Raw genomic sequence first — 12022 nt, forward strand, 5'->3', positions numbered from 1 at the left:
CATCTTTTTCAGAAGTCTGTTGAACTGTCTTCCCAGCATTGCTGCATCATTTGCCAGATCTTCATCAATATGTTGACCACTTTCCCCCTCTTTCTCCTCAGTGTTTGACATGAAGACTATGCTTTTGACTTTCTTTTCAGATCCATCACACATTCCCATCTCAAATGTTTGGAGGGATCCAATTAGCTCATCAATTCTCATATTGGAAATGTCTTGAGACTCTTCTATGGCTGTCACTTTCACGGCAAATCTCTTAGGGAGTGACCTGAGTATTTTCCTCACTAATTTTTCATCTGACATCTTCTCACCCAGGGATCTTGAGGCATTAGCAATTTCAAGGATATTCATATAAAATTCATGAATATTTTCATCTTCTTTCATCCTTAAATTTTCAAACTTGGTAGTGAGAAGCTGCAGTTTAGACATCTTCACTCTAGAGGTGCCTTCATGAGTGGTTTTGAGAATGTCCCAAGCATCTTTAGCCACCTCACAGTTGTTTACCAATCTGAACATATTCTTATCTACTCCATTGAATATAGAATTCAAATCTTTAGAGTTCCCAAGGGCTGGATCATCCTCCTCCTTGGTCCATTGTTCTTCAGCCTTCTTATCAGTAGTAACTTCTCCATCCTTGGTAATAACTGGATGTTCCCAGCATGTTAAAACAGCCTTCCAAGCCTTATTATCCAGAGATTTTAGGAAGGCTACCATTCGAGGTTTCCATTAGTCATAGTTGGATCCATCCAGAATAGGTGGTCTGTGAATAAATCCTCCATCTCTCTCCATAGTACCAGAAAGTAACGTCCCTAGATCTCACCCAGAACCAGAGCAGGATGCCTGCTTTGATACCAATTGAAATTCTGGTATCAGATATGAGATGTTGAAAGTAATGTCACGACACTAATATCTGAACAATACAAACAGGATAAGAGATAAATAATTGTAATACAAGAGACACAAGCAATTGTTAACCCAGTTCGGTGCAAACTCACCTACGTCTGAGGGCTACCAAGCCAAGAAGGAAATCCACTAAAATAGAATCAGTTCAAAGACTCTCAGTAAACAACTTTAAGTTACAGTCTTTTCACCTAATCTCTACCCGTGTGACTTCTACCTAAGAACTCTTAGATATGAGACCCTACTCACTCCCCCTTAATCACAGTAGTGATATAAAACAAGAATTACAATGAAAAGAAGACACTCTTCAAAGACACACACTTGATCTTACCTAAAAGCTTCAATCAAGTAGACACACAATCATGCTTAAAAGCTTAGAGTGACAAATTACAACTCAAAAAACAGACAAATTCAATCATCTATGGATGATTTGAATGGCTTACAATTCACACGACCACACAAGACTTAAACTCTTATTCTCTCTCAATATTTCGTTCGTTATTTCTTGTGTATCAAATCAGGTTTTCCATGTCCTTTTTATAGAAGCATTTGGATGGGCTTGGACATCATAAAACCCTAAAACTATTTTCCATTCATATCTTCTCATGACAGTTGATTAGATCTCTTTCGAAAATAAGTTAATCTCGTTGTAATTACTGATTGATAGCGTGTTCAATCACCTCATCAATCATATACAGATTTCCATTAAAAACGCAATCACATAATACATAACATTCAGACTGAATGTTCTTTATACAGATGTCATGACATCGGGTCTGACATCTCTGTAAAATCCTGCATAATCACATTTTAAACATCCAGCAGGTACAAGATATCTTATGTTAAGACATCACATGTGAAAACTTGTGAACACTCTTGGTTTTACCAAAATTACTGCCAACACTTAGAACCAACATGTTCACCTTAACCGGTGACAGATACTCTCATCTTTGGTCTTCTGCCCAGTAACTGGTAGTTGTAAATCCTATTTCTGCAATCTTTCCCCAGCAAGGCTATATTTACCCAGTAACTGGTAATGAATACTCCCTCCTGGAAGTTCCCAGTGAGTCATCCTTGATATGTTCATCCTAACCGATGACGGGTGTCCTCTTTGTCAGATCTTTATTATCTTCTTACCCAGTAACAGTTAATAGATAATAGATTTTCGCTCCTCCTGTGTTGAAGTTTATTTCTTCCCCAGTTGAGTTGAGTGTGTATTTCCTTAGTGAAATCACTTTTCCTGCATGATTCAAGTACGTCAGTTTTATCCTGATCTACTCGTATCCCCTTGTAGCGGGGTATTCGTTACCATTAGAGATATTGACTAAATCCAAGGTAAATCATACAAGTCGAGTCGCGACCGCACTTCTATTTATCCAAAGGAATGGTTAGAAACCGAACAAAAACCTAAAAGTTTTAACAAAAACTAGTAAAAGAAAACAGAGATCTGGGTAAGGGGGTTGGTTATGCAATGGGAAGGTGTTAGGCACCCAAAACATCCTAGGTACTCCTAGGGAGCCCTTTTCATACTTGTTGCAAGGTTGGTATTTTTTTGTGAAAATTTGTTTGTGCAAACATGATTGAAGAGATGAGAAGAGAATATACAAGTTAATTACAATTTGTTTGGATGGATGAACCCATTGCCTACGTACCATCTTATAAAAAGATTAGGATCAAAACCTCGTAGTTCGGGGTAAAAATCTCAAAATGAGTTGGTGAATTGATGGATCCGAAAGCCTTAAGGTCTTTTGTTGTCCAAGGGAGAAAACTCAACCAAACCACAAATCCACCATGTGAGGATAGCTTCAACATGCTAGTGAGGGGTTAACCCTATAATAAGCATGGAAGACTCATTGTCTATCACTAAGGATATAGGTGAGTATCACATCTACCACAAGGATAACTCAAACCTAATAGCTAAAGGTTATAAAAAAAAATTGTTTAAGAAGGTGGCCATTGGAACCACAAAAAGACATTTAGATGGGTTATATTTACCAATTAAAAGTATGTACAAAAATGGTCAAAGTTAACTTAAAGACTCAATTCAAAAATAAGTATTGTGAAAAGAATGTTTGAAAATCAAAAGCATAAGGCTTAGGTTTCTAATGTTTGAAAGCAATAGTTAAATGTTTGCACAAAAGGTTTTGGCTTGGGTTATAGTGGAGAGATGAAGAAGAAGGGCTAAGTCCTAATTAAAATAAAAAGAGAAGGGATGAAGAAATGAAACCACACTAGGAGTTCCACTCTTGAGATCATATTGATGATCCAAGTAGCTCCCATCCTTTGGAACAAAACAATCACAAGCAAATATTTCAAGCAATCAAACACAAGGTCATGCTTCTAAGAATCCTTCAATGGCCTTTGTATCTCTCACTTTGGATGATCATGGTAATGGTCCTCCAATTAAGCTCAAATGGAAACTCCTAGCACAAAAGCACACACATCAAAAGTTCCATGAAGTAAAACAAGAATGGAGAAGAGTGAGTTTAGAGATTTGGTCCTTCTAATCCATCTTCATCATTAAGATCCTTTTACTCTAATTTTGCATAAGGAAGGTCATAGAATCTAAGTCTAATTCTCCATTTATTTGCATAGGGAAAGTCTTAGAAACTAAGTCCATTTCTTTGCATTTGGTCCACAACAATCAAAACAAAACACAAGCACAATAATATATACAAAATTATGTGCTCAAGTGAGCAAAAGGCAAATGCATTAACATAAACATGTGCTCAAGTGAGAAAAGGGAAAATCAAATGGATAATATGTGCAAGAATAGTAAATTGCATAAAAGTAAAGTGCATAGAGTAAATGTTAATTGTCAATAGTTAGTGTTAGTAGTTAGTGTGTCATAAGGAAAATTTAGCGCTATGTTAAGCAATCGTAATTGGACTTATGTAGAAGTCACAACTATCTGAGGCCGGTCAATAATAATGTAGGCAACAAACACAAGTTAGGAGTCTTGATTAGTGAACCAAGTCCTAACAACTTGCCATGCCAAAAGAAAATGAGAATTGATCTTGTATTGGTTTAAGCCTTTTGCATAAGTTAGAAGACAACCTATCCTTAATGCAAAGCCATTCACTTGATCAATGGATCAAGATGAATTATATTTGAATCAAGGAAGATTAAATCCCCCTAATCAATGCTAACTTATCAACCTTCAACTCATTGATCAAGAAGAAAAGAAGTAGAAGAAGAAGAAGGAGAAGATGAATAAGAGAAATGGAAATGGCAAAATTAAAGTGCATTAAATGAAATACAATGTACCAATCCTCATATGTTGACCAATAACATTGAAAGTCAAGGTCAAACAATCAAAAACAGAAGTGAGATGAAGATTGGAAGTCAAGAAATGAATAAAATATTTTTGGCATTTTTTAATATTTAAAATAAACTTGAATTAAAAATAAATGGAAAGGTCAAACTTCAAAATTACTTCAAATCAACCTTGGAAGGTCCAAGTAATTTATCCCAAGCTCAACAAGGTCAAACAAAGTTTGACAAAAATTTTCAGCATTTTTAAAAGTCAGAAACTATTTTTAATCAATTAAAAAATGAATAAAAATAACCTAATTGAACTAAAATCTCAAATAAATCTCAAATCAATTTAAAATTTGATGAGAATATTTTTCATAGATCCATCATCATTCAAAGAGGTTGAGAAAATATTTTTGCATTTTTTGAATATCAAAAACTAATTAAAATGAATTAAAAATAACCAGAAAAGAGAAAATTCACAAAAAATATCAAATGACAAAATAAAAAATATAAAAAATCAGAAATAGAAACTAGAATTTATTTGGGAAATAATGCAATTGGTCCCATAATTTTTGGATAAAAAATGAGAGAGATATGATTTTTTGAAATAAAAGGAATTAAAGAAAATAAAAACAGAAATTAGAAAATTAGAAAAATCCACAGTGTTGGATCTGAGCTCATTAATTGAGCTGGCAGATCACAAGGCTGGGAGATGCGCGCGCATGGAAGTCCATAGTCAATGCAAGCACATGGAAAACAAATAAAAGTCATAACAATGGATGATCAGGATTCGATCTGGGAACAAGATCACACGGCCAGGATTTAAACTGGAAACAGGCGGCCATCAGAGCCACCTTCTTCTCCGGTGAGCCTGCAGATTCCGGCCAGTTTTGCAGGTTTTCAAACCTCCATGGAAATGCACGATCCTTATACCAAAATGAAGTTGGGGTGATGTACATCACCCCTGTAACCTTGAATCACACTCAAGATTCCTATAAATAGAGAAATCTGAGGTTGAAGATTCAGGTATGCAAAATGCAGATCAAGGAAAAGCAAAATTGAAGCTACCACTAGCTTGCCTCTCAAGTGAGGACTTCAGAAAACATTAGATCCAAGTAAAAAGGTCCATGGATGATGAGAATCGAAGAAAATACCAATTGGAGTGTGTGCTTGAATTCTGGTATCTTGAGCTTGATGCCTTGCTTGCTTTGCCAAAACAGAAGTTCAGTGAGATGAATGGTGAAGGTTTAGAAGCATTAGATCTAAGAATTCAACCAGATGAAGTTGAATTTTAGATCTGAAAATTTTGAAGAGAAATGGAACTTGCTTCTTTAGTGATGGTTATAGAGAGAATTCTGCAGCATTTCAGGTTGAATTGGGCGTCCCAAATGAATGGAATGAAGTCTCTATTTATAGAGGAAGTGGCAAGGAGAGTGTGAAATGATCCGTGTGCATGGCATGTGAAGCTTCATTGCATGGGCTTGCATGATCATGCACAAGGCCCAAAAACAATGCCAAATGAATTCTGAGCATCAACCAAATGGAATTGGACGTGTGACTTGCAAGGCAATTGCTTATGCACCAAGATTTCAAGTGAATTCCTCATTTGTACCTAAACATTCATCTCTTCGAAAGTACCATTTAGAAAATCCAAACATAGGCATGTGGGTAATGGTTGGAAAGGTCTTTGTATAAGGAACAAATGTTATGTTGGACAAAAACTCATTTGAAGTGTGGAAATTTATGAAATTGGAGTTTAAAGTGCAAGGTGCAAGATATGTCAAGGCAAGGTTTCTAAAATTGGCCAACTTTCAAGCCCTTTTGTTTTGATGATGCAAACTTCAAATGGAAAATCTGCCAAAATAAAAGTTGTAGATCCCATCAAGACTATCAAAATGGACTTAAGTTTTGCATCATTTGGATTTTTGATGAAATAGTTATGGGCACTTGAAGTTGGACTTTTTTGCCTTTTAATGCCTTTGGTAAAAAAGGACCTATAATGTCTTGCATTATCACATGTATTTCCTTTGAGATTTTGAAATTTTGTTCAACATAACATTTGAAGTAGACATCTTAAGCTTTCCAATTCATTTGATCCCACCTTAAAATCATAAAAAATGAATGAGTTGTGTCCTTGGGAAGTTGACCCACAAAAATAGGGTTTCAGTCAAAATGACTTATAATGTATTGGAATGGCAGATGACCTTCCAAGCTTCAAATCAGTTTTTGATGAACATGAAAGTTGTTCATATTGTCCTTGAGAACATTGTTTCTTTTAGAACCATCTCCATTTTACCAACACATAAAAAGTTAGGTCTTAGTGAATTTCAAAATAGTAAGATGAATTGACTGATCAACTTCTCAAGTCCATGACTCATATCTTGATGAATTGATGATTGAGGATACTCAAATAAGTTCAAATATGCATGAAATGATGAATTAAAGAACTTCCCTTGATTGTATTTGATCATGGGCTGAGGTTGCTTTAGGAGCAAGGCATTGCGGTGCACAAATGAATTAGGGCTTCCTTGAAGAACAAGACCTCAAACCCTTTGACTTGCTTTGATCAAAATGATGAATTGAGATACTAGGGGAGCACATTTGATGGATGAGAGCTTTAGGAACCATTACCATGCTTGCTTTCATCTCCTCTTGACCATGTCTTTGTACCAATGACCTCCTTGAAGCTTTTGACCTTGTGATTGCTCAAGCTACAAACAAAAGATGTTAGTGACATATTTTTGTGCTTTTGGTTAGTAAACAAAATGAGAAAAGCAATGATATACAATTCAAGCATGCTTGGTGATCTCAAACCACTCACAAGAGATCCAACCCAAAGGCAAAGGGAACCAAGATGCTAAAGATCCTTGAGGCTATGCACATGCAATGTTATGATGCCATGAGGGATCTTAGGGACAAAATTAGGGTCTTACAGATGCCCCTATTTAAGGTCATTCTAACCGGAGAAGTGAAGGTTAAGATCTTCGTCTCGACGAGGTAGAATGGGCTTAAATAATAACAAAGAGACGAATTTTGGTCCCTAAGAGACCTCATGATGCAAATGTATGCAGAATGGTAACACTCTGTGGGGATATCTGTCCACAAAGGTAAAGATCAGGAGGAAATTGGAAGTCCAAATGAGTAATATGCTCATAAAATGGGATAGAAACTCTGGGGACTCTAATGGGGATAAGAAAGAAATGTGTGAGCAGGGCACGACTCAAAGCTTGGGGAGCAGAAATCCAAAGGGAATAGATCCAATGGAAAGACTCGAGCTGACTCGAAGATGCATGTGTTGGGGAATATACCGACACAGCAAAATTATCCATAATGGATACTTCGGATAAAAATCCGGACAAGAACAATCCACTAACGGACTTCGCTGGGGATGTCTAAAAAGAAGACTCTCCTAGGGGGAAGCAGCGGGATGAGGTATTACTAGTTACTAGGTAATAAGCTTAATGAGACATGTGATCTGAACACCGGTATAAGGGCGAGAGATACAACATGCTCAGGAAGAATGAATATCTAAAACCGGTATAAGGGTGAGAGATATCAAAACTTCAAAACATTTGAGGAAGACCTAAAAAGGTATATTTCAACTCAGGAAAGTCTGACTCCACAGGGGACAAAAGTCATAATAGGGAGCAGAAGGGGAGGAACACCAAGGATACCGGTTACTGGGCATATAATAGGTGACCAACCAAGGCGTGAATTGGGGAATATTTCCAAGACACTCATCATCCAAAGAGGGAAAAAAGCAAACTCGATTAAGGGATGGACATTCGATTCCAAAACAGGGATACGAATCTTACTCAACAGGGGAAGAACAAAAGGCTTCGACCACAGAGCGCATGAGATATATTATCTATTACCGTCAGAACGTAGATAATACACTCGCATGGAAGATTATCCACAACCGGTTACTGGGTTAATAAAGGATAAATCGACCGAAAAGAAAAGGCATCGGGATACCGAAACTAGGTATATAATGATGACCCATTCAGGAGATAAACAATCGTTACCAACATCAGGGTAAACGAGATGACTTGCTGGGGATAAATTGCATAATCAGGGCAATTATCCAGGCAAAAGAGGGAATATCAACACCGAATCTTGAATGAAGATAACCACCAAGGAGGGGATTACACCTACCGGATACTGGGTAGGAAACCATGGAAAAGTAACCGTCATCCACTTAGGATGAACAAAAAAGTTAACTCTGCAAAGGGGGGAAAATAGGGTTTACAAATACCGGTATAAGGGTAGTAAACCACAAGCTCCGCCGGGGATAAGATGAATGATTATCGATTACTGAGCAATTATTCGTTTATGCCACAGGGAAACACAGGAGACAGTCACAAGGGGCCAATTTAGGATTAAACCAAAGAGGAAAACTGAATCAAGACTCGTCATAATGAGGATATAATTCAATAGGGAAGCCCATCCCAAAATATGTGTTGGGAGGAAGCGAAAACAACTGTCGTCCACGAGAATATAACTCAGTGGGGAATGCGGAAGGAAAGATAAACACTTTCTGCTTAAGGGGCTGACTCTCTATATTGAGGGATCAGACACCGACATCTTGCTTGGGAAATGTATTACTAACTAGCAGAGGAATAACAAACAAAGATATATGGCAAAAATGCAATATGAATATCCAAATGTTTGAAAAATATATATGCACACATGCGTGGTTTATGCTTGATGAATGCTGACAGACAGACATTTCTAACACAAACAGCCCCAAGGAGTAGAGACATCCGGTACTACATCTCAAGAGAGAAAGCCAAAATCACCGGAGAGTATCCAATCTGCTGGGGATCAGAGATACCAGGAAACAACAATACCTCTGCAGGGGATGAATCATCAGTCCCAGCTGGGGAAAAGAGTTTATTGCACAAGTAGAATCTTGCCACATAAGCAACTCTACTGGGGAATCTATCCGAGGGATAAAGGGATTCTGGGGATCAACCACCAAGTACTGTACCTACCAAGGAGATCCCATCTGTTGAGGAGGAAAGGTTGCTACCCCGCTGAGTGGTGAGTATCTAATCAAGCATACCACTCAGAGCTCCGGAGGAAGAAAATACAGTTATGCCAGGAATATGAACAAACGTCTTACCCTGTTGGAGATCATACCATCCTTGGGAGAGCACTAAGGATCTCCTAAGTATCCTTTTGTTATGGTGAACATTCGCTTTGTTTAAAAACAAGTTATGAAAAATTCGTTTATTCAAAACGATTATATTTTCTCAATTAAAACATGCAAAACATTTGTTGAATAGAAACAAATAAGAGTGCAAATAATTGGATAAAAGGCTCAAATTTATTTGATGGAATGGTAGTCTGCAAATGACAAGACTCCATAGATCTTTACAATTTCGAAATTGGTGATATATATTGGAAAAGGGCTACATTGAACATAATGACCATTTCTCCACCAATTCTGAATTCGATGTATTTGAAGCTTCGGTTGATGATGAATGAACAAAAATCCCTGACAGATGATAAATGTAGAACAAAGCCTTGTCAGGATGCAGTTACTTGCCAAATCCCTAATTTTTACCTAGATTGCCCCAGGGAGAGGTACTCAACCTAGCGGGATACAAATATTCATTTTTTCATGTCTCTAACTTTTTCCTGGACCGCCCTTTCGGGTTTTCAATCCACCGAGACGCTCATTTTTTGCCTAAGCCGCCCTTTCGGGTTTTCAACTTAGCGAGCTATTCTATTTTTATTTTTAGGCGAAGTACTTCTTGACTGCATCTGAATTCACAGGACGAGTGAAATCCTCCCCATCCATAGTTGTAAGTATCAAAGCGCCGCCTGAAAAGGCTCTCTTAACAACATATGGACCTTCATAGTTTGGAGTCCACTTGCCCCTGGAATCGGGCGCGAAAGACAAGACTTTCTTGAGCACAAGGTCACCTTCCCGGAACACACGAAGCTTGACCCTCTTATCAAAAGCTTTCTTCATTCTCTGCTGATATAACTGACCATGGCACATGGCAGTTAATCTCTTTTCTTCTATCAAGTTCAACTGGTCATAACGACTCTGAATCCATTCAGCATCAGTCAACTTGGCTTCCGTCAAGACTCTCATTGATGGGATCTCCACCTCTACTGGGAGTACGGCCTCCATGCCATAAACAAGAGAAAAAAGGGTTGCCCCTATTGAAGTGCGGACAGATGTACGATATCCATGCAAAGCAAATGGTAACATCTCATGCTAATCTTTGTATGTAACAACCATCTTCTGGATAATCTTCTTGATGTTCTTATTAGCAGCTTCAACAACCCCATTCATCTTGGGTCTGTAAGGAGAAGAATTATGATGTGCAATCTTGAACTCACTACACAGCTCTTTCATCATTTTGTTGTTCAAGTTAGATCCATTATCAGTAATGATCTTATCTGGCACACCATATCGATATATAAGCTGATTCTTGATAAACTTCACTACCACTTGCCTGGTCACATTTGCATATGATGCCGCTTCAACCCATTTGGTGAAGTAATCAATTGCTACGAGAATAAATTTGTGTCCGTTAGATGCTTTGGGCTCTATCATGCCAATCATGTCCATTCCCCACATGGAGAAAGGCCATGGTGATGAAATCACATTCAGAAGTGTCGGGGGAATATGAATCTTATCCGCATAAATCTGACACTTATGGCATTTCTTCACGTATTTGCAACAGTCAGACTCCATTGTCAGCCAATAGTAGCCTGCTCTCAACATCTTTCTAGCCATGGCATGTCCATTGGAATGAGTACCAAATGAACCCTCATGGACCTTAGTCATCAACAGGTCTGCTTCGTGTCTATCCACGCACCTGAGCAGAACCATGTCAAAATTTCTCTTATAAAGCACTTCGCCATTGAGGTAGAAACTGCCTGACAATCTCCTCAAAGTCTTCCTGTCCTTCACAGATGCCCCGGGTGGGTAGATCTGGTTCTGAAGGAAACACTTGATGTCATAATACCATGGATTATCATCTTTCGTTTCTTCTACTGCAAATACATGAGCTGGTCTGTCCAAGCGCATCACTGTGATATTGGGGACTTCATTCCAAAGTTTTACTACAATCATTGAAGGCAGCGTAGCAAGAGCATCTGCCATCCGATTCTCATCTCGAGGAATATGATGGAAGTCAACCTCAGTAAAGAACGTTGAAATCCTCCTCGCATAATCTCTATATGGAATGAGACCAGGCTGATTCGTTTCTCATTCATCCTTAATCTGATTAACAACGAGGGCCGAATCACCATATATGTCAAGATGCTTGATCCTTAGATCAATGCACTCCTCCAATCCCATAATACAGGCCTCGTACTCAGCCATATTATTCGTGCATTTGAAAGTTAGCCTTGGTGTAAAAGGAATATGTGTGCCCTGAGGAGTAATAATCACTGCCCTAATACCATTTCCATACTGATTTACAGCGCCATCAAACACCATACTCCATCTGGAACCAGGCTCTGGCCCTTCATCGAGTGTAGGCTCATCGCAATCTTTCATTTTCAAATACAGAATTTCCTCATCCGGGAAGTCATACTGGACTGACTGATAATCCTCGATCGGCTGATGTGCCAAATGGTCAGCCAAGATACTACCTTTAATAGCCTTCTGAGCTCGGTACTCAATATCATACTCAGACAACAACATCTGCCAACGGGCAATCCTCCCAGTTAAAGCAGGCTTCTCAAATATGTACTTAATTGGATCCATTCTGGATATCAACCAAGTTGTATGATTCAACATATACTGGCGTAAGCGCTTAGCAGCCCAAGCCAAAGCAGAACATGTTTTCTCAAGCATTGAGTATCGAGAATCACAATCAGTAAACTTCTTGCTTAAGTA

Source organism: Lathyrus oleraceus, chromosome 6 (assembly GCF_024323335.1).
Source record: "Lathyrus oleraceus cultivar Zhongwan6 chromosome 6, CAAS_Psat_ZW6_1.0, whole genome shotgun sequence".
In the NCBI taxonomy this organism is placed as follows: Eukaryota; Viridiplantae; Streptophyta; class Magnoliopsida; order Fabales; family Fabaceae; genus Lathyrus; species Lathyrus oleraceus.